Genomic DNA, 21,068 nt, shown 5'->3' with positions numbered 1-21,068 from the left:
AGAGCGTCTCAAGATTCTGAAATTTGTAGGGGTGCATCATATTCACCGTTAGCCAGCACCCGCATATTAATCAATGTATGTTTAGAAGTGTCATAGAAATGTATTGATGTAATCGTTTAACCTAGAGGCGATTAGAAATGTAATAATGCTTTTGTGAGGAGCAACGTTGCAAGTTATCGTGAATGTATCCGAAACAATGAATAATCATTAGTTTTCGTACAATGCAATGTATTAGGCTAAACGTGTGCCATGTTAAAGTTTTACGTGTAGGTTGCTTATTCACGTATATAAAAATAATGAATTAATGCTTAGAGTGTGTTTTAATAGAGTGTTTAATGTGTAAAGGCCTGATCACATATATGTCAAAAGAGAAGGCCTGTTCTTGCCTTATGTTAGCTAATGTTGGAGGCCGAAAATGATTCCCTTGGTAAAGGCTTTGGGTTGCAGGGAAGTGTAAAATCTTAATACATGAAATGTTCTTTTCGTTCCCATATTTCTGTTGCAGGTGCAAGGACATTTAGCTCGTTAGAGAGAATAGATCTTTGTTTTAGGAGGTAGGATGCTGTGAGAAGCCAACAGGGGAGTGCATTGGAATGTGAGATGGATACATTTGCTGCGCAAGGTGCCTGGGATGCAAGACAACTTTGTGGAAAACTACCAAGAGAAGACCTGGCTGAAGAGGTGTGATTTTGGGGTTTTGTATTAGGGACAGTGCCCCGTGGGTTGAGCAGATGAGGTTTCGATGGGAAGCTAGAAGGAGCATCTTAGAACGAGCTCTGACTAAGTGAAGGTACTTCTTAAAGGAGTCTTCGCTTCTGACACCTTTTCCTTGATCCTCTTGCCTGGGATGAGAATTCTAAGTAGGGATTTCACCTTCGAATTAGTGTAGGGACAAACTAACGTTTTCTTCTTGACTAATGATTCCCAATTTAGACATTGGCCTTACAATCGCTTTTTTGATGATTTTGGAGTCGCGGATTCTCTTTGTGTTAAGTCGAATGAGAATTTTGCTTAGGCTCGCATTTGTATTAGTGCCCATTTACCTTTTGCACCTTGTATTAAGGTGTTTGTATGTCCAGTTGTTTTTGGTCGTAATAAAATCTTACACATTTTAGATTTGGAGTCAGTGGTCCTTTCCAAATGAAGTCTAATTGTGGTAGATATATTTTGATAATTGTGTTCATCCCCTCTACGCTATTTGGCAGATAAAAAGATCCTGGCGACCTGTGAGGATTCTTGGAAATAACCAGGTAGGCAAGAATCCGGCCTTATCAGTTGGTAGCAGAGTAGGATGGTTATTTCCGATAGCGAGGGGAAATCTAGATCAGGAAGATAAGAGATCCTTGAGGCCCATAGAAGTCAAGTGATGGTGACTCATCGGATGGCGAGCAGCGGACGACGGCGGCTGATGGAGATTGATGGAGAGTAGCGGTGCGGCGGAAAGCAGCAGTTCGTGGAGGAGTGAGTATGAATAGGGTGAGACGTTTGTAGATTGCGCTGTTGTTTTGTTGTGTGATGTCTTGAGGATTTGGAGTGAGTGTTGAGTGATTGTGAGATCAGGCTGTGAGTGCGCACAGCCCGGGAAAGTCTTAGGCTCGATAAGTAGCTTAAGCGATTGTAGTGTAGAAGACACCCGAGGTAGATTTTGTTGACCACCGAAAGAGGATCGTGAGACGTCATCGATTACCCAGATCGAGATAGGGGGAGCTAATGTGTGAGTGCGTGAGAAATCGACGCTGGTCGTGGGTTGTCGTACGTGGAATTTGAGTATTTGTAACCTATCAGAGGTGATTGTCTGGCCGGACGTGGACAGACAGTTGCCAACCGAGGTCGACAACTTCAAGAGACTGTGGACGGACAGTCAGAGAAGTAACTTGTTTGGGACAAACGGTTATTTCAGCGTATGAATGGGACAAATGCAAGGGTGAGACGTGAGCTGTGAAGGAGGGGAACTGCTGCAAGCGGAGGACGGTGACGTCAGAATGTGTCGCGCTGCGATAGGTTGGTTGGTGTGAGTCGCGCTGTTATTGGTGGGTTTTGACATCAGGAAGTAAACGAAAACATTGTGTGTGGTTGAAATTTGTTCATCATGAAGTGTTTTAAAGTTTTTCGAGAATTGTGCAGAGGTGACAAACATGTGGTTACTCGTGGGGGATAAGAGGCCCCTCCCGAGGATACTCCAGCGCATTACATGGCAAGAAATGTAGGGTTGCATACTATAATTTGGCTTGAAAATTGGCATAAAATGACCTAGAATGAAGGAGAGTTAGCTTTCCCACGATATGGCTCATTTAGATTGGAAGTATTGTATCATTTGAAAGCTGTGATGGCGGCATTACGACCCTTGCCGAGACCAACTCAGTTTGAAGCGTTGCATGCATGGATTAGAGCAGCGCATGATAGGAAAAGAGATCGTAGTCAGGAGAGGGTGAAAAAGTCGATTAAGGCATTTCAGAATGCAAGATGGGATGCAGAAGAGAAAAGGTGGAGAGTGCAAACAATAGAAGGAGACAGGTTGTATCCCCTACTGGTAAAAACTGATGGTTCAAGGAGTGTAGATGATGATGATGATAGTGACACAGACGATAGCCTATTAGAGAGGCTGTTGTCTGAGAGACCACCTCCATACAATCCCGATCTTTGCGAAGGAAAATCGGCTCAGTCAGAAGGGAATAGTGGAGTACCGACTCAATCGGAAGTGAGAATAGAAGGGAAGATCTTGACAGGAGCTGAGAATACTAGAAACCAGCCTGTAGCCAGCACAGAGGTTGGGAGAGGTGCACGGTTACCGGATGCTCTAAAGGTACCAGTCACCATTGGACCCATCGTTTCTGTTTACGACCCAGATCAAGAGAAAGTTGGAAGCTCAGTGCAGTCAGTTGTAGAAACGAGGAGTGTGACCGACGGAAATGGATCAGTGAGCGGAATGGAGCAAACTCAAAAGCCTATAGAATGGAGTACGCCATTGCCAGCTACCTCAGACAGAGGCGAGACCAGTGAGGCCGAGGTCGTTGGCCGAGTCAAGATCAGATTTGCGGATGTGGGCACCACCAGTGAGAAATCAGAATCAGAGTGTGAGAACAGCAGAAAGTGAACGAGGCACAATAGTGAATCGTTCAGTTCCTATGAGTATGTCAGAAGAGAGTAGATCTCAGGAACGGGAAGGTGATTATGATGAAAAGGATGGTGCAGCTTGTAGGGGAGTACTGAAGGGAGCCCTGAAGGGGAAAAGGTTAGATGTTGTGAGGCTAAAGACAGAGGTAGATGAGATCATAAGTGGGAACTTACCTCTTGAGAGAACAAGCATGTACGAACAAGATGAGTTACTCTTTGTAGCGAAGGATGTGACTCTCAAGGCATGAACTGCACATGAGAAGTTGTCAGAATTGGCCAAAAAGTATGATGTGGACTTGTCCAAAACGAAATCATTGCAAGGAAGTCATAGATTGCAGTATAGTGATCAGGAATTGGAAGAAAAGAGAATCATGGGTTTGAGAACTCATATCAAGGATTTGATCATAGCAATGGTTGCATGAATCATGCTTGATAAGTGGGAAGAAAGATGGTCCAAGATGAAAAGTTCAAGGAGAACGATAGGAGAGACGCCACCCCCAGGTAGAGGGATGACGAAGATAGGGAATTTCCCGTTACGAGAGGTACAGAATGGAGGATATGTGCATGTACCGTGGAGTAGGGGTGATTTGGCTGCATTTACAAATGATTTTCCCCGGTTAAGGTAAAAGCCCGTGGAATGGTACAAGCAAATGATCGGTTTGTCAAAATCTCGAAGGTGTTGTGGGTTGATTTGAACACATTATTTGACATTGTGGTTCCGAGTGATTTATGGTCAGCATGTAAAATTGCTGTTGAGTGGCCAACCTCAGAGCCTGACAGGGACCCAATCTCAAATGGTCCGTCGCCCATAGTAATGAAAAAGTTCGAGCAGGTGATCACATGGTTGAAGTCGAAAACCTCACCTCAGGACATTGATTGGGTGAACATAGATCGGACAATGCAAGAGCCAAAAGAGACGGTGCATGAGTTTTATGAGAGACTTTTACAGGCTTTTAAACAGTACAGTGGACTGGATGTGTTAGACACAAAGGACATGGGACAGTTTGTTTCGAAATTTGTGCTGAGATTGAAGCCAGAAGTTAGTCTCATGATACAGCAGCATTTGATTTGTTGGCAGAATAAGCCAGTGGATGAGATTCTACGGTATGCTAGGTACTGTAGTGATGAGATAGAATCAATACACAGGAAGTTGAAAGACAAATTGATGCTTGTTCAGATGCAAACAGCTCAGGGACAGCCTAATGGAGGGACTTTAGGAAGAAAACAGGGAAACAATCAAGGAGGAAATCAGAATGCTCAAGGTCAGGGAAGACCAAAGTCAATTGATCCTAAGACAGGAATGGATGTGGCGACATTGAAAAAGACCACTGCATGTCATCTTTGTCACCAGATCGGACACTGGAAACGCGAGTGTCCTTTGAACCCGTTAAATCAGATACAGCAAGAAGGAGAGGTAGTTCAGGTTCCTGTGGCGGACATGGTCCCTACAGTGACTCAACAGAAGATGGTCAAAGGGGGGTCTGGTGTTCCACAGATGCAGGTTCCTCAACCACCAAGGATACCGAATATGTAACAGGGAGTCCGAACTTACCTACAGATGCCCATGTTTGAAGGGAGTGAGGAATATGGTCCACATCCATTGGCACAACCGTGCTCGAGAGGGGAAGAGGACTGCATGCTTGGAGCAGTCTTAGAGGTAGATCAGAGGGGACCCTTTGTGGAAGCAGACATTGATGGTCACCCTACAACCTTTTTGGTTGACACCGGTGGTACTCAGTCTACTGTACGATCTGCAGTAGTCCCTGCCCTACCCCTCTCTGGACAATCAATCCAAGTCATTGGTGTGGCAAATAAGAAAATGACTAGCCTATTGACTGAGCCAATTCCAGTGAAGATAGGAAATTTCAGAGATCGGCACCAGTTCGTGGTGTGCGACTCCAGTCCAGTTTGCTTGTTAGGTAGAGACCTGTTGTGCAAGCTGAATTGCACCATTTATTGTACCCCAAAGGGAGTGGAAGTACAGACAAGGAGGATGATGCGACCTTTAAGGTTGCGAATCAGCAGCGTGTGTGCATAGAGATGTATTCAGCATTGACAGGGGAAGAACTTCCACTCGACCTGAGGGATTCCGTGTCAATTGATGTCTGGGACCTTAGTGGAGAGGAGATCGGATTGGTCAAGGATGTAGACCCAGTGAAAATCCAGGTTAAGCCAAATGTAGAGTTCCCTAGGACGCCCCAATATAATTTGTCACCTGAAACTATTGCAGGGATCAAACCTGTAATTGAGTCGATGATCAAGGAGGGAATTCTAAAGGAGATCATGGGTAACCCATGTAATTCACCTATCATGGGACTGCAGAAACCAAGTGGGAAGTTCAGGATCATACAAGACCTGCAAAAGATTAACGAGATAGTCGTTCCATGTTGTCCAGTAGTACCGAATCCGTCTGTGATTCTGTTTCAGATCCCATGTGAAGCTGAATGGTTCACAGTGATTGATTTGTGTCAAGCCTTCTTCTCGATTCCTCTACATGAGGAAAGCCAATTTCTTTTTGCTTTTCGGCTGGAGAATCGTGTGTTAACGTGGTGTCGTATCCCACAGGGGTATAAGGAGAGCCCGTCTATCTTCAATCAGATTTTGAAGAAGAATCTTGAAGGTCTTGTGTTGCCGCAGAACTCTGTTCTGGTGCAATACATCGACGATCTGCTCGTTGCATCGGAAACTGAAGACGCTTGCAGGATCGATACAATTGCCCTACTGAATTACTTGGCAGAGAATGGACACAAGGTGTCTCTGAGCAAACTACAGTCCTGCCTGAGTGAAGTGCAGTATTTGGGTCACAGAATTGAGAAAGGCAGGAGAAAGGTGTCACCAGACCGTATTGAGGCTATTATGAATATGCCTGTGCCTACCACTCAGAGAGAAGTCAGAATGTTCTTGGGGATGGTTGGCTACTGTCACCAATGGATTCCCAACTTCTCCTTCGAAGCGAAGCCTTTACAACGGCTGACGTGTAAAGATGTGAGTAATCCGGTACCATGGGACGAAGACTGTTTGAGATCATTTTTGAGGCTGAGAGAAGCCTTGTGCTGTGCCCCAGCTTTGGGGATGCCCGATTACAATACGGCATTTGCCCTATTCTGCTGTGAAAGGGAAGGTTGCGCATTGGCAGTCTTGACTCAGAGCCATGGAGGTGTCCGTAGACCAATTGCCTACTTCTCAGCTACTTTAGAGCCAGTACCTTCTGCGTTGCCCGGATGTCTCAAATCCGTTGCTGCAACAGGTGTAAGTGTTGAAAGATGTGAGAGCATTGTAATGGGTCATCCGCTTACAGTTTATGTACCACATTCTGTTGAACTGTTGATGACAAGGACTAAAACACAGCACCTCACAAACAATTGATTGACTCGTTACGAGCAAGTTATACTTGCTGCAGAGAATGTGACTTTGAAGATGTGTTCTGTTTTAAATCCTGCTACGTTATTGCCTATTCCAAACATAGATAATGAAGATTGTGAGGACCATGATTGTCTCGATGTGACTGAATTGTGCACCAAACCGAGCCCAGACATTGTTGATGAGCTGCTCGCAGACCCTGATGAAATTTTCTTCGTGGATGGTTCATGTTTAAGAGACAGTGCTGGTCGACTGAGTGCAGCGTTTGCTGTATGTACCATCACAGGAGTGGTGGAAGCCGCTTGTCTAGAAGGAGTACACTCCACACAGGTGGCTGAACTTATTGCTTTGACCCGTGCCTGTTTGGCTGCTGACCAGATTCGGGTAACGATCTGCACCGATAGTCAGTATGGGTTTGGTGTCGTTCATGATTTTGGGCAGTTATGGTCACAGAGAGGGTTCATGACATCTTCTGGTTCACCCATCAGAAATGGGGAATATGTGAGACAGTTGTTGGAAGCATTGCAATGTCCAGAGGAAATCGCAGTTGTCAAATTTTCTGCGCAAAGCAAGGGGAACGATTTCGTGTCGCGGGGTAATAGCTACGCGGATGAAGTTGCCCGGTTTTGTGCAGAATATGAATGCATATTTACTGAAGGCCATGTAAAAACAAGCATTTGCAATGCAATAGGTCTCGCATTTATAAGAGTTTGAGCTATTGGCATTGTAAAATTACAATGCCTTTTATTTATGTTTTGGTTTTAAAACAAATAAAAGGCATTGTCATTTACAATGTCAGTAGCATAAACTCGCATAAAAGCAGTGTGTGGAGTGCAGCAGTGTGCGGCGTGCAGCAGTGTGCGGCGTGCAGCAGTGTGCGGCGTGCAGCAGTGTGAGGCGTGCAGCAGTGTGCGGCGTGCAGCAGTGTGCGGCGTGCAGCAGTGTGTGGCGTGCAGCAGTGTGTGGCGTGCAGCAGTGTGCGGCGTGCAGCAGTGTGTGGCGTGCAGCAGTGTTTCGTGTAGCAGTGTGAGGAATGCAGCACTGTGTGGCATGCAGCGGCGTGCAGCAGTGTGCGATGTGCAGCAGTGTGTGGCGTGCAGCAGTGTGCGGCGTGCAGCAGTGTGTGCCATGCAGCAGTGTGTGGCGTGCAGCGGCATGCAGCAGTGTGTGGCATGCAGCAGTGTGTGGTGTGCAGCAGTGTGTGGCGTGTAGCAGTGTGTGGCGTGTAGCAGTGTGCGGCGTGCAGCAGTGTGTGGCGTGCAGCAGTGTGTGGCGTGCAGCAGTGTGTGGTGTGCAGCATTGTGTGGCGTGCAGCAGTGTTTTGTGTAGCAGTGTGCAGCGTGCAGCAGTGTGCGGCGTGCAGTAGTGTGCTGCGTGCAGCAGTGTGTGGCGTGCAGCAGTGTGTGGTGTGCAGCAGTGTGTGGCGTGCAGCATTGTGTGGCGTGCAGCAGTGTGTGGCGTGTAGCAGTGTGCGGCGTGCGGCAGTGTGCGGTGTGCAGCAGTGTGCGGCGTGCAGCAGTGTGAGGCGTGCAGCAGTGTGTGGTGTGCAGCAGTGTGTGGCGTGCAGCAGTGTGTGGTGTGCAGCAGTGTGAGGCGTGCAGCAGTGTTTCGTGTAGCAGTGTGAGGCGTGCAGCAGTGTGCAGCATGCGGTAGTGTGCGGCATGCAGAAGTGTGGGGCGTGCAGCAGTGTGCGGCGTGCAGCAGTGTGTGGCGTGCAGCAGTGTGTGGCGTGCCGCAGTGTGTGGCGTGCAGCAGTGTGTGGCGTGTAGCAGTGTGCGGCTTGCAGCAGTGTGCGGCATGCAGCAGTGTGAGGCATGCAGCAGTGTGCGGTGTGCAGCAGTGTGAGGCGTGCAGCAGTGTGAGGAGCGCAGCAGTGTGTGGCGTGCAGTTGGGGTAAGGGCAATGGGTTGGGTGCAGCTAAAGGTTACAGTTCCCCATTAATTTGACCATTGAGGAAAATATTGGTTTTAGTATCATTAAGGCATAACCCTCTTGTTCATTATTTATTTTTGAACTTTAGTTTGAGACTTTTTGGACCACTAAGACATAGCCAATTGTTTGTTATTCATTTTTGCACTTTTTGGAGCCCATTGGGTTATTTCGAACGATTTATTGGTCCTTAGTGACTTTTATTTGAATTATGCTGTTGAGAATCCCAGTGAGGCGGGGGATTCTGTTTTAGAGCGAGCAAGGGAGAGGAAATAGCCTTGGGAGAGGGCATCGTGATTTTCGATGCGAATAAATCAAGTTCTAACTGATGGCTGCAGTTGTCTAATAAGAATGTAAACTACTGGAAAAAACAGCAACTCTGAGCCTATATGTTAACTCCAAATGAGCAAGAAAAATGTTGTGGTCGATCTTATCAAAGCCATGCAGAGTGACACAATAGAATTACACGTTTGTGTTCAGCCTGACAACAAGGGGTCACTTTGACTGACGTCCTTGCCAAAGCACCTCCTAGCCTCAGTGCACCATGTTAAGTCACGTGCTGCGCTACCATATGCCAAATATAACACGTGATTGTCCTTGAAAGGCAGATGGTGGGGTTTACAGTGACAAAGGAGGCGAATCGTTAATATCAGTAAGATTTAACACAGCTCTCCAGTCCCAGAACTACATCTTAACGAAGTATGCTTGTTATATGAAACATTGCTGTTGAGCAAGCTGCAGAAAGATGTGAACCCCTGAGGGCAGAGCTGCTCCACTAGCAGAAGCTGGTGCACATCCTCCAGTTCTGTGGCCGAAGGATAGGGACAAACAAGACATGGATTCGCCAAACCCTATGATAGAGGGAGCCGTGTGTGTTGATGGAACTGTAGGACCTGCCTGTGATGATATCGCAAACGTGGAAGCTGCAGGTTTTGACACCAATAGTCTCGCCAAACCCTATGATAGAGGGAGCCGTGTGTGTTGATGGAACTGTAGGACCTGCCTGTGATGATATCGCAAACGTGGAAGCTGCAGGTTTTGACACCAATAGTCTACCGCAGGGCAAGACTGTGGTAAGGAGGGGGCGAAAGGGCCTGAGGGTGAGGTATAGGGCATGATGGGATGTTTGCGCCACGAGGCTCAAGAAAAACAAGCATTGGCCGCGCGGCCGTGAAAGTAACGGCCGCGCGGCCGTGAAAGCGAAAGTAATAGCGATCGCGATCAAAGCGATCGCTAAGACGGGACGGCATGCGAGTGATGCGCGCGCATCAGTGATTGGCGGCTGCGCGCGTGCACGCTCGCGTGCACTCAAGCTTTAGGCCACAGGCAGCACTTGAAAATTCCCAGATACAAAATGTCTCTCCGAGCCAGCGCAAGCGCTGGGGCTCAGCGAGACCTAAAGAGCCAAGAAAGAACCAATCTCAGCATGATGCTGACCATGGCTGATACATGGGAGGAGCTAAAACGGGTGCAGGATGAAGTTACTGATCAGGAGCGAGACAGTTGGATACAAGCTGGATGTGAAAAGAGAGATGTGGATGTATGGATCTCGAACGATGGACGAGCTGTGTTGCCAGAATGTTTTTGAACCCAATGGTACGACTGATACATGGTGCTGTACATCTTGGTAGAGACGCGATGATGCGAGTGTTTCGACAGACCTGGTACAATCCAAAGTTTCGTGCAGTAGCTGAAGCTGTGTGTCAGAGGTGTGTTACATGTCAGCAGATGAATGCAGGAAAGAGAACTGCTGTGACTTTGGGCCACATTGGAAGGTCAGGAGGACCTTTCAATAGGATGCAGTTGAATTTCATTGAGATGCCAAAGTGCAATGGGTTGAGGTACATCTTAGTTGTGGTATGTGTCTTTTCAAGATGGGTGGAGGCTTACCCAACACATAGATGTGACACACTCACTGTAGCTAAGCTGTTACTGAGAGAGCTTATCCTGAGGTTCGGTTTTCCGACCTCTTTGGAGTCAGACAGAGGGACACATTTCCATAGTGAGATCATGAAATTGCTTTGTGCTGCCTTAAATGTGGATCAGAGATTGCATTGCAGTTATCGTCCAGAGTCTTCTGGGATTGTGGAACAAGTTAATGGGACTTTGAAAGCACGGATGGCAAACGTGTGTTCTTCGACATCACTGAAATGGCCTGACGCACTACCCGTAGTTCTCATGAGCCTCCGTAGTGTTCCCTATGAGTAGAGATACTCATGGGGAGAGCGATGCGATTACCAGCAATACCTGCTACTGCTTTGATTAACATCACTGATGACTTGATCCTCGACTACTGTAAGGGCCTGGCTGACGTAGTCCGTTCTGTGTCTCAGCAGGTGCAAGCAGCAGTTGTTCCAGCCGCGAGTGACCTGTGCCACGACCTATGCCCAGGGGATTTGGTACTTGTGCGTAAACACGTAAGGAAGAGTTGCCTGGATGCTCGTTGCCGTGGTCCGTACTGGTTACGAACACGGCAGTGAAGTGTGGAGACTGCTGAACTGGTTGCATGCCTCCCATACCCGCAGAGTTCCAGCACCCTTGGAAGATACAGCCCCTCTCGTGAATGAAAATCCAGCTGAGGTGGCAGGGCCATCTGAGAGGGCAAGCCAAGCTGTGAGGGTTGCTGATGCAGTTGGTTGTGCACTAGACCGAGCTGAAAGGGGTTGTGCAAATCGAAGTCCCAAATTTGACTCAGACGGAGAAAGTGTTGCTGTGGGTGGAGTAGAGTCAAATTCTGCCGAAGAAGGAAGTAGTGCACAGGGTACTCGAAGGGAGAGCAGAAGTGCCACTGAAGCAGAGAGAGTTTGGCCCGTGAACCAGAGACGGGTAAACTTGAGATTGGCACCGGGAAGAGATCTTGCCCCAGTTTCTGAAACGTCTGAATCTGAGCAAAGTGACGAAGAGCAAGCTCGAGTTAATCTGAGAAGGTCAAGGAGAGCAAGAGTGCCGTGTCAAAGGTATGCCTCAACAGAGTGGACATACGCTGTGACTGATGCCAGGCATACCGAGCACAGGGAGGCTGAGATCCCTGACGTTAATCAGCAATTCTCTGAACTTGAAAATAGAAGTGTTGCTGAGAGTTCCGGCATTGGAAATCAAAGGAATACTGACCCTCAATATTCCGAATCCACCGCTACTGAGTAAAGTTTGTGAGTTGATTCTGGAGACGCTGGTTTTTCGACTTTTGCTATTGTACCACCACATCAGGAGTTGGTGATCCTTCGTCTTGAGATTTTGCAAGGAGTTTTAGAGCTGTTGGGAGCGAATATCATACTGGACTAACAGTAAAACCCTTTGTTGTACATACAGGTCCAAAAGAAGAAGATAACCTAGGCCCGAGTGGAAGAAGAATAAAGTTAGGGACTTTCCGTCAGGACACTGAAAGAGGGCTAAGGAAGTCTTTTTGTGGACTGTGTAAATAAGGAACTGAAAATTGCTAGGGGACTTCCAGCTTCAAGGCGTTGTGTGAACTGGTTTGACAAGCAATACTCGGATGAGAAAAGAGACTTTTACATGTTGCTGTTGAACTGAAATTCTGAGAACTTTGCAAAGATGGCAGGTGCTGGAAAAACACATTGTAGAGCTAAATTAGTGATAGGTATACTTTTAGGGGTAGTGATAGCTGCTATAGTTGTGATAGTGGTAGCCTCAAATATAACTTTTCCCATGAGCAGGAGGGGGAGGTACAGGGGACACCTACCACCTCTAGCCAGGAAGAGGTTACTATAGGAGCTCAAAGAGCTTTGATACTTGAGGAGAGTCATAGGTTTCATATAGATTTGTCTAGAAGTGACTTTAAGCTTAATGCCTTTGTGAAGCTGTTGCATGAGTATGTTGATGCAATGGATGCGAAAGATTGCTATGTGTGCATGCAGCTACCTTCTTTCGTAGATGAGGGTATTAGATACCATCACCTTCAATTAACCTGTGGGATTTCTTGCAGCTTATTGCTTAGCATCTTTTATGAGAGAAGACAACTTGAGTACTTCTTTTCCAATTATATTGCAATACTTCCTGAAGTACCGGCATATAAGCATTTGAATAAGTACGACTATTATAAGTCAGAGGACAGACTTCGGAAGTATTTCATACCAACTTTGAGTTTGGATACGGTTTATGCTCACCGACATAATCTAACGTGTTTATTGTCGGAAACGGAAAATAAGTTTATTGGCCAGATAGAGGATAGATATAGAAAACTAACCCAGACACGGAATACAGGAGAGAGTCCAGTAGATTGGACTGATGAGGAGAGATCGCATAGATCTAAGGGGAGTTATGGACCCATAGCGCTAGATCAGACGCAGAAGGGGAAGTTGTGTGTGAGACGTCCTCAGACTTATTATGAAAAAGTCCCGGTAGGACAGAGTACGTGCGATCATACCTTTACCATGGAGGACTCTGCTAAGAACTTTTTGCAAGGTCCGGTGCAAGTGATTCCAACTGTGTATTTTGTGTGTGGAAGGAATGCCTATGTGAGGTTGCCTGCGAATTGGTATGGTACATGTTACTTGGCTATTATTTTTCCGAAGATTTATCATACCGAAGACTTAAATCTTTTTGAGACTGGACATCATTCTAAAGTGCGGAGAGCTGCAAGTGCAGGAGCAGTGATTGGTGATATCTTTGGAGCAATGGGTGTGGTTTTGAATGATGTGAAGATAAGAAAGTTGGCGACTGTGGATGATGAGTTGTCAATGAATACGGCAAGGTCTTTGTTGTTGGTAGATAGAGAGATGTTGTTGATAAGAACTATGGTTTTGCAAAATCGTCTTGCTTTAGACTTTTTATTGGCAAAAGAGGGTGGAGTCTGTAAATTGTTGAAAGTTCAGGAATGTTGCACGTACATTCCAGATAACAGCAAGGATCTGGAGAAATATATTGAGAACATTACCACGATTCACCAAGAGATTGCTGATTTGACTGAAGAGGGTGTGTGGGAGAAGATTGGTAAAGGATTCGGTCGTGTGGGAAGTTGGTTTGCGAGCTTGGGAAAAGGATTCCTTGGATTTGTGTTGGAGCCTCTTATTATTGTTGTGGTTTGTGTGATCTGTTTGTGGGGTCTCATCAGAGCCTGTAAGTGATACAAAGAAAACAGAGTTGAAAGAGCTCTTAGAGCGAGTGAGAGGCGAATGGCTAGACTGCAGGACAGTCAATATCAGAATCTCAAGAGAATGGAGAGGTTCCGACAGAGTAGAATGGCAACAACCACTGTTTAGGTCGGTTCTTTCTCCAAGGGAATGTGGTTGTGATGGTGTGATGACATTTGTCATCAAAGGGGGGAACTGATAGAGCGTCACAAGATTCTGAAATTTGTAGGGGTGCATCATATTCACCGTTAGCCAGCACCCGCATATTAATCAATGTATGTTTAGAAGTGTCATAGAAATGTATTGATGTAATCGTTTAACCTAGAGGTGATTAGAAATGTAATAATGCTTTTGTGAGGAGCAACGTTGCAAGTTATCGTGAATGTATCCAAAACAATGAATAATCATTAGTTTTCGTACAATGCAATGTATTAGGCTAAACGTGTGCCATGTTAAAGTTTTACGTGTAGGTTGCTTATTCACGTATATGAAAATAATGAACTAATGCTTAGAGTGTGTTTTAATAGAGTGTTTAATGTGTAAAGGCCTGATCACATATATGTCAAAAGAGAAGGCCTGTTCATGCCTTATGTTAGCTAATGTTGGAGGCCGAAAATGATTCCCTTGGTAAAGGCTTTGGGTTGCAGGGAAATGTAAAATCTTAATACATGAAATGTTTTTTTCGTTCCCATGTTTCTGTTGCAGGTGCAAGGACATTTAGCCCGTTAGAGAGAATAGATCTTTGTTTTAGGAGGTAGTATGCTGTGAGAAGCCAACAGGGGAGTGCATTGGAATGTGAGATGGATACATTTTCTGCGCAAGGTGCTTGGGACCCAAGGTCAAGCTAACCGTCGTTGGATGCAAGACAACTTTGTGGAAAACTACCGAGAGAAGACCTGGCTGAAGAGGTGTGCCGAAGGGCGTGTTCTGTGATTTGGGGGTTTTGTATTAGGGACAGTGCCCCGTGGGTTGAACAGATGAGGTTTCGACGGGAAGCTAGAAGGAGCATCTTAGAACGACCTCTGACTAAGTGAAGGTACTTCTTAAAGGAACTTCGCTTCTGACACCTTTTCCTTGATCCTCTTGCCTGGGATGAGAATTCTAAGTAGGGATGTCACCTTAGAATTAGTGTAGGGACAGACTAACGTTTTCTTCTTGACTAATGATTCCCAATTTAGACATTGGCCTTACAATCGCTTTTTTGATAATTTTGGAGTTGGTGATTCTCTTTGTGTTAAGTCGAATGAGAATTTTGCGTTTGTATTAGTGCCCATTTACCTTTTGCACCTTGTATTAAGGTGTTTGTATGTCCAGTTGTTTTTGGTCGTAATAAAATCTTACAAATTTTAGATTCGAAGTCAGTGGTCCTTTCCAAATGAAGTCTAACTGTGGTAGATATATTTTGATAATTGTGTTCATCCCCTCTACGCTATTTGGCAGAGAAAAGGTTCCTGGCGACCTGGGAGGATTCTTGGAGACAACCAGGTAGGCAAGAATCCGGCCTTATCAACTTCATTTCGGTTTTAAAATTCAACCATGATATCAGAACAGTGCCATATAAAGTACAGTATAATCTCGTCACAGATATGATTATATCCTAAAACAAGAAGCTGCATTAGATAATCAAAACCTTGAGTTCACCAAAAGCCCTCAATCTTAATACACAGGAACTTGGTATGTCATGGCCTCACTAGAGCCCATCGTTAACTGCAAGATAATTGCGTGTTAAAGTGTCTCGTGCTATGATTTCAGTAGAATTGGCTAGAGTCACAGCTGAAAAATTAGGAGCTCCAGAAGCAAGTAGCCAAACATGAACAAAATGCTACAGTAGTTCCTAAAACATGATACACGTCTTGCGTATGACCAACTCAAGACCCATAGTATGAAATAAATAATAAACATCTTGAGATGGTATATGCTTTTGCCAGCAATGTACGGTTGTTATGATACACACATGCTTAAAACTCCAATTGAAAAATAACAGAGTGCCAATTGTTAGAGATTAAACCATTGATCCCCCGTGGTTCACAAAGCTCACATTGCCCCCAAGTAGAGTTTTAAAGAAAATAAATCATGTTACTGCAGGCTTCTTGCTTTTAAATTCCAGACCAAATTTAAAGATCTTGAATGTGTGGAAACTACTGGTTCGTATCAGCTCCAAGCAGGCGCAGCACCCCCACACCCTGGGTAGCATCCAAAAGGCGACAGGTCGACATAATACACTATGTGTGGGAAACTATATACTTGGGACCAAAAAAATTAAAATTTGCCGCTGATTCTTTTACTGATGTACAGAACGGGCACTCTCCAACATCTCCATTGGACCCTTCCCATTTGGCAATCCATTTATTAAGGGGAAGCGTGACAATTCTAAAGCGAAAGTATAGGCACTTGGCTAGATGGGGAGAAATCGTATCCATAAACTTGTGGGCCAAGAACCTGTCTATCTGTCCCTCTGGGCACGACTCACACCAAGCTCCTACATAATTTGCTCCCAATATAAGCTCTTGAGCTGAATGCCCATGTTACTGCTCAGATTTTCCAGCTTTTGACACAGATTAAGCAGAAGAAAGCATTGGCAGAGATCTTTGATTGCCTTGCGCCAGGGCGTGGAACAATGTGTATCAAGAGCAAGAAGCTCCTTTAAAGCCATTCTCTAAATTGCCAACTCGGGGGTGGACCATAACCTAATCCAGTACTTCAACATCCTTAGTTGAACAATATGGTCAATCCTCTAGATGTTCAAGTCCCATGTGGACCATAATCTAATCCAGTACTTCAGCATCCTTAGTTTAACAATATGGTCAATCCTCTAGATGTTCAAGTCCAATTTTAGAGGTAACGTAGGGGAGCTGCTGGGTAAACTAAGTAATGACCTTAGAAATCCATTGTCCGATCTTACAAGCAAGCTGATGTCCTTTTAACCCCAAAGCTTCCCCATAGAGAGCCCCTCCCAGTGCTACAGCTCTATACACCTCAGGGACTGGGCATATTACCCTGCTAGAAGTGTGTCTGTACAATTTTAGAATGACAGCAGATCAATGCTGCAGCTAAGTGTTACTCTTATCGAGTTGGGGAGCCCAGAAAAGTTTATTCGAGTCTCACATCTAAATAATCGAAGCTCTGGACCCTCTTGAACAATGTCCCAGCTACCTTCATCTTGCCTTTGAATGAACAGTGGAGGCTAATGGCCACAAACTTAGTTTTTCCAGCATTTATTTCAAGGCCTCGGATTTCACAGAACATTTGGAACTCCCCCAGCACAACTTGAAGACCCATGGAGGTGCATGAAATGAGTAGAGTGTTATCAGCAAACATCAGCTCAGGAGTGCTGACGCTTGCTAGTTTAGGAGCATATGTGGGCAATTCTTCATTCAATCCGTCAACTCATTGATGTGCAAACAAGATAATGTGGAGGATAAACTGCACCCCTGTTTGACCCCAATCTTTATGGGGATCCTATCAGTGAGGTCCAACTGGCTATTCCGTCAGGTTTGGGCACATGTGTCCACATGGATTTTAAATTAGGATGACTAAGAGATCTTCGGGGATGGCAAGCTGTCTCAAAACTTCCCACGGATGATGCCTAGTGGCTAAGTCAAATGCGGCCCTCAAGCCTATAAATTCCACGTAAAGGTGGTCTTTTCTCAGGTAATGTATTTCCAGCAAATTGGACCGCCCCCCTGAGCCCTCAGCCATTAAAATCTTTTGGCTGGATGTATGTCCTCTCTAATCCTTAACTGTGCCGTAGGACCCAGATTGAGTACTGTAGATGCTCGGGTCTCTGGGTGACAATGAGTGTTATTCTGCCCTCTTTTGCTATGGTTTCAAGCAACAGTCCCAGCTTCTCCACTTTTTAGGTAGAGCCTAGAGTTGGCATGCTGTATTGGAGTATGCATTTGAAGCCCCGGCCAATCTCCGTCCTTATTTTTCATTGGCTTGTGTCATTGCCCTTTGTAAATGCTGGATTCTGATTCGTAAATAGGCTTGTTAGTCCCTCCTTAGTACTGCCTTGTCTTCATTTGTAATCTCCCATGGCGACTGGCCCTTTTACTTGGCTTGTTACACGGTGTGCATTATAAGTAGGTGAGCACTATTTAGTTTATTGCTGACTAATCGGGACAATGACGGCTGCTTTTTGTTGTATTTGCCTCGTGCGCACACAGGACAATGGCGGCCGCTTTCGTATTGAGCGCTAAGCCACTCTAACTTTAAAAGTGCCTGCCCCCTACCTCCACAGTACAATGGCAACACTTTTTAAAAAAATTACTTTTAAGAAGAATGCGGCGTCTGCTTCTGGAACACAGCGCTTTCTTTTCTTTTTTTAATAAATTTACATGCTTTAGGGACACTGCGCTCTGTTTCACTTTAAAAAAAAACTTTACTAGTGAGCGTGGTGCTCGCTTCAGGTACACCACGCTATTTCTCTTTTTTTCACTTTACTGGTGAGCACAGCGCCTGCTTCAGAGACACCATGTTCTGTTTTTGTTGTTGTTCTTTTTACTTTAATGGTGAGCGCGTCGTCCGCTTAACAGACACCGCACTCTACAATAAAATAGGTCTCGCTTTCGGCGAAGTTTGACCTATTGGTGTTGTAAATAACAATGCATTTTAATATTATAAAAGGCATTGCTATTTACAATGCCAATAGCTCAAAAACTTGCAATTGCGAGACATATGTCTTTGTAAATGCTTGTTCTGAAAGTAATTGGGAAAGTGAAGTGACAGCAGTTTTGAACCCCGTGATTTCAGACTTCAAAAAAATAAGGTGAATCTCTACCTCATCCCCTATATGAAGCTGGAAGTATGATTAGTGCGACTTGGAAGAGGTTGAACTAATGAAGGCGGGACAGCGGGCAACAAATCATTCTCCAGATTTCGAAATCTATTCGCACACTCGACCATTATGGCACCGGGTGAGTTTGCATGTGATTCATGAGCTACATCTTGGGCAACTATTTCGCTAGCCCACTAGAGGAGACTTGTGAACTAGCTTGAGGGACTTGAGCGTCCCTCATGTTGCCCCCTTTTTTGAGCCCCTTTGGTTTAACCAAATAAGACTTGATGGGTCTCTTGGTGCTTCCTGTTGAAGCTAAACCTTTTCCTTTCTCCTTGGTTTTGAGGAGACCCTCGACCTCTTCTATTAGGACATCAATTTAATCTAGGGCACAGTTTGAGGTCACGAGTTTTGCCTGCTTCCTGGCCTTCTTTGTTTCAACTGGATTATCAGCTTTCCTCTTCCCCATTGCACAGGCAAAATTAGTAACCCTCTAAGTGGGCTGTTTGATAAGACGTTTGGGGGAGGAAACAGAAAATGTTGCACTGAGCAGATTCCGATTTTACAAGGAGAGGTACAGTTAAAAAATGAAAAATTCGACAAGTTACACTTTTAAAACTTGCAGTGAGTTCCAATTCAGTATGGAAGGCGTTTCAATGAAATTATCCAGGCGCTCGATGCAAAGCCCTCCACCTGCACAGCCAGCAGGACAGAAACAACATACACAATCAGCAACACAGGGACCAGTGTTACTTCAAGTCAAGGAGTTAAAACCCCAAAAGGAAGTGGGGGTCTTTTTATTATTTTTTTGTGCAAATTTAAATAGCGCGAACTCGACCCGAAGGTGTATTTACATTACACATTCAGGCTCGGGGAGAGAGATTAAGTGATTTGCCCAGAATCACAGGATGTGGACGCGAACGCGAGGCTCGAACTATGGTTTCCAGCACCACAGTCGGCAGCGCAGCCGACGGACCACATCCTCTCCCCTAGTTCGGCAAACTCGTAAGGCCAGTAAACAACACTGGAGAAGCAACAACTACAGTACAATTGGCTCTACGCCGGCCATCGACTGGGCTCGCCCCCCCCCACCCCCCAGCGTTTTGGGATTTGGACATGTGAAACTATTCACGCAGAGTAATGAGCATTTGTGACCTCTACAAACAGTTTTTATTATTTTTCTAAATCTCCTACAAGACACATCATATGTGTGAGCAAGTGCATTGCAGCGGTTGTGCTTACTTAGCTGACAACCTTTTGCCTATAAATTTGTAAACTTAATTAATTGATCCTCAGGATCACTGATAATAAGACAGATACCTACAAGGGTAAACATTGGAGATGGCTTTCCTGATGAAGGCTCTGTGTTGCCGAAACACATGTAGAAAAAGATGAAACAGTACAATTAAGAATTTAGGCCACTGTTGTGCAGTATGAATGTGCAGCCTCATTGCGTCATGTGTGAAATCCTATTTATAGGCACGGAAAAGATACAATCGCGCTGCAGAAATTTTAAAGTATTAAAGATCTAATAGGAATGTAAAACCAACACTGTTGATACTGAAACATTCCAATTCCTCGGAATATAGGTACTATACATTGAATCTGCAATGTGCATGGATAGTGTGGAGGAGAACTGGTGCAGTGATTTGAATGAATGGAGGTGTGATTGATAAGAATATTGTTGGATGAAACTGTATTTTCTACAGTGATGTTTTGTGAAATTATGTCATCTCAAATGTGAATTTTTTTTTAACACATTTTATGTGCTTTTCTGAATATTGATTGTTAGTAAAGCATTTGATAAAAAGTAGTCCTACGTTCCCTGACTGTTAATGAATGTGTAGAGTTGTCGAGGTTTTCTGTACAATGTACAGTTGGCTCTAGCCACACCAGGAGTTAAAAGACTTAGGACGTAGGAACCTTACAGCATTGGACCGGACCACTCCGGCTTGGATTAGCTGGAGTACAATAGAGACAAAATGCAACCAGTGCAAAAATCACAATGGGCCCTCTTCTCTCCAAGCTGGGCGAGTGTCAAGTGAAAAAACACAAGGAACACGATCCCTCTCACCTAGCACAAGGTCCATTATGTTTAGCAGGGTGCAGAGAAACAACAAAATGAGGTACAGGACAATAACCCCTGCTCTACACAGATACCTGGTTTCCACTGCCTCAGGGGCCTGGCAAGCCCTTCTCTTGGGTCAGGGAGATACAACACCACCAGCAGCACAGAGGCCAAATGTAGAAAAGTCCACTTATTAGACGTCAAGGCCGTGCACATCCTGTGCCACGAGAGGTGGTTGGGTGCTATATAGAGTGCGATACAAGGAAACTAAGAAGGAAGAGTCCCTCCTCCCAAGTAGCAGGCAGTCTGGGACTCGAAGTCCCGCGAGCAATCCTCCAGGCAAGTGGCAGCAACAACAAGGCTCCCTTGACATCCAGCCGGAAGTGGTGGGCGCTATATAGAGCGCAGCACAGGAAAACCAGGAAGATCCCAGGTAGCAGACAGTCTGGGACTCGAAGTCCCATGAGGAATCCCCCCGGCAAGATGTGATAACAACAAGGCTCGCTGTACGTCTCTTAGGATGCTTGTTCCTGGTCCAGGGTGGACTTGGTGTGGCAGTTCGAGCTGGACTGTTCCCATAGGGAGCCGGGTCAAGACTGATTTGCACATGGCTGGGTCAAAACTGGTTTGGCGTGGTAAGCTGATCTCTGACTGGGGTTGAGTGTTTGACCTTGTTCAGCACTCCGTCCATCAATTGTTCTTTTTGCATTTGTCACCCCAAGTAAGATGT

Source organism: Triturus cristatus, chromosome 10 (genome assembly GCF_964204655.1).
Source record: "Triturus cristatus chromosome 10, aTriCri1.1, whole genome shotgun sequence".
NCBI classification, from domain to species: domain Eukaryota; kingdom Metazoa; phylum Chordata; class Amphibia; order Caudata; family Salamandridae; genus Triturus; species Triturus cristatus.
Note: the sequence above shows the minus strand (reverse complement) of the source record.